The sequence below is a fragment of the Microtus ochrogaster genome, chromosome 5, assembly GCF_000317375.1.
Source record: "Microtus ochrogaster isolate Prairie Vole_2 chromosome 5, MicOch1.0, whole genome shotgun sequence".
Taxonomy (NCBI): Eukaryota; Metazoa; Chordata; class Mammalia; order Rodentia; family Cricetidae; genus Microtus; species Microtus ochrogaster.
The window spans coordinates 92,074,553-92,077,627 of record NC_022012.1 but is presented as its reverse complement, the minus strand read 5'-3'; the positions used below and the strand labels follow the sequence as shown (position 1 = coordinate 92,077,627).

Sequence of the window (3,075 nt, the reverse complement as noted above, 5' to 3'; positions counted from 1 at the left end):
AAAAACAAAAACAAACAAACAAACAAAAAACTTGTCCATAGAGTTTTAGCAGTATTATCTATTTTAGCTAAAAGGAAGAAACAGCTCAAATGGCCATCAAGTAATTAGTGAATGGATACACCAAATGCATATGGTCAGATGCAAAAGGCCATGTAATGTGTGGTCTAATTTATGAGAAATATCCAGAAGAAGAAAATGAAAGGGCTAATGAGGTGGATCAGTGGGCTAAGGCACTTGCTATCGAGCCTGACACTTGAGTGTGATCCACACAATCACGTGACGTGACCCACAGGCCCCATGTGGTGGAAGCAGAGAACCAACTCCCAAGAGCTGTGCTCCGTCCTTCATCTGAGCACTGTGGTGCACACATGTGCACATGCACACACAATAAACAAACATTAAACAATTTAAAAATGCTACCACTTGGGGGGAGGAGAGAGAGAGAGAGAGAGAGAGAGAGAGAGAGAGAGAGAAGACATAGAGACGAGCTAATTTCATTGCTGCCGAGCTGGGAGCTGAGGAGACAAGGGTTGACTGTTATGGGTATGTGGCTTCCTTTTCAAGTGTTTTGGGCTAGTGTGTAGTGATAATGCTATGTGACACTTTAAATACATCAAAAACATTAAATACAATATAATGAATTGTATATTTTTAAAGTAATTAAAAACAGTAACTTTTATGTTGCATAGCTTTTACCTCATGGTGGCATGTGCCTTTAATCCCAGCTCTTGGGGAGGTGGGTCTCCGAGTTCAAGGCCAGCCTGGTCTACAAGAACTAGTTCCAGGACAGACTCCAAAACTACAGAGAAACCCTATCTCAAAAAAAAAATTTGAGTTCAGAAGATTGACATAACTTTGATGAATCAAGAACCCTTTGGCATGATCATGGTGCCTGTTCATTATTTTAAAGACAGGGTCTTCATATACAGTCCAAGTTAGACTTGAATTTGTAAACCTCCTACCTTAGCCTAAGTGCCAGAGTTACAGGTATGCACCCAGAACCTGTGTGCACATCGGCACCTGTGTGCACTCTGCTCCTGTATACACACCTGCACCTGTGTGTACCCTGAACCTGTGTGTATCCCTGAACCTGTGTGCACACCTGCATCTGTGTGCACACCTGCATCTGTGTGCACTCTGCTCCTGTGTACACACCTGTACCTGTGTGTACCCTGAACCTGTGTGCACCCTGCACCTGTGTGTACCCCACACCGTGTGCATCTATGCACCTGTATGTATATGTTCACCTGTGTGCACCCTGCATCTCTATGCACCCCTGCACCTGTGTGTACCCTGAACCTGTATGCACCCCTGCACCTGTGTGTACCCTGAACCTATATGCACCCTACACCTGTGTGTACCCTGAACCTGTATGAACCCTGCACCTGTGTGTACCCTGAACCTGAATGCACCCTGCACCTGTGTGTATCCCTACACCTGTGTGCACCCAGCACCTGTGTGCACCCTACACCTGTGTGCACCCTCTACCTAACTGTTCATTCAGTGAGTGTTAACTCAACACCCTCAGTGCAGTAGGTAGTAGGGACATATGCTAAGAATAAGTACTGATAGTCCAACTTGGACTCTGTTATCTAGAGGAAAACGGATCACTGAATGTTTAAGGTGTAGTGTTGGGACATAATCGGTAAAATTTGATGCAGAGGGACACACACACACACACACAAATGAGAACAGCTTTGGGGCATTGAGGATGTCTTTCTAGATAGGAATTTGACTTTGATTTTTTTTTTTTTTTGAGACAGGGCTTCATTGTAACTCACTATGTAGACCAGGCTGGCAGAGATCCTCAGGACTCTGCCTCCCAAGTGCTGGGATTAAAGGTGTGTGCAAGCCATGTCTGGCCTGGCTTGACCTTGATTTTGAAGAAGAGTTTTCTTCAAAGTGCGGGAGAAGACTGAGCTAGCCTAGTGTCAGGAGCACTACTCTGACTTGGGTTCAGGTCCAGCACCTACACGGCAGCTCACAATTATCTAATTCCAGTTCCACAGATCTTACAGGGTCAGGCACATGCATGGCTCATGAACACACATCCAGGAAAACACCCATATTTATAAAATAAGATAAAATAAAATGGGAGGAAGTGGGGCCGAGGGTGCAGCTTTGTTGGTAGCGTTTGCCTCGCTTGCACAAAGCCCTGGGTTTGATCCCGGCTCTACATAAACCCGGCGTGGGGACCCAGGTCTGTAATCTCATTACTTAGGGGGTGAATGGAGGATACATTTAAGGTTATCTTCCGCTGTGTAGGGGTTCAAGATCATCTTGAGGAAGGGATTTGAAGCCCTCTTAGTGCTTGCAAAGTCTACACCCTATGTATAGGGAGGTCGGAGGTAAATGCACTCTGGAGTGAGTTCCAGCGACGACGAAGTTGGTAAAGCGCGTCCTGCTCAGCAGATGGCAGTAGTGCTAAGCAGTTGTTTGCATTCTTTACACTTTCAGTGTCCTAGCTTTAGGTGTGGGACGCAGCTCCAGGGTTCAAACCTCCAGGCTCTGCCTGAAGGAGAGCCGCCTAGAGCAGACCGCCTTCCTGCGGTGAGCCTGTCTTCAAGCCTCTCCCCGCGGAGCCTTTTTACCTGGAACTTGCAACTGCTAATTCCTGTTTCTGAGCACAGGGAACCTCAGTATTGGGCATTTATTCTACCCATAATTACAAGTCAGGAGGCAGGGGTCAGCCCCCGTGAAATCTTCACTCGCGGGCAGATCTTTGCACAGCTGACTTCAGTCACAGCTCTCTGTAGCTTCCTGTGGCCGTTCTCGCCCGGTACTGTGATCACGATGCCAACCAGCCGCGAAGTGAAATCGCCCATGTGACAACAGATGCAGGGCTTCCCCGAGGGAGGTGACAGAGATAGTTCAGGGATGATGCCGCAATTATTACAGTCTCCAAGGAAATGAGGGTCTGGCAGAATGTCTGCTCACAACCGAAGGAAGTCAGGCGGAGACAGAAGAGACCCTTGCTTCAGAAGGGGGTGTTTCCCTGGAGAAGCACTTGGCCATTTTGCAGAAGTTGCCTTTTTTTTAAAAGCTGTGGGAAGCCGGAGATAGTTTAGGATGGTT

General features: G+C 47.1%; 1 pseudogene; it reads right to left on the bottom strand.

Annotated features, from left to right (window-relative positions):
* Positions 1-2,825, bottom strand: part of LOC113456070 — a 5,052-nt pseudogene extending 2,227 nt beyond the window's left edge.
* Positions 2,826-3,075: the final 250 nt, after the last annotated feature.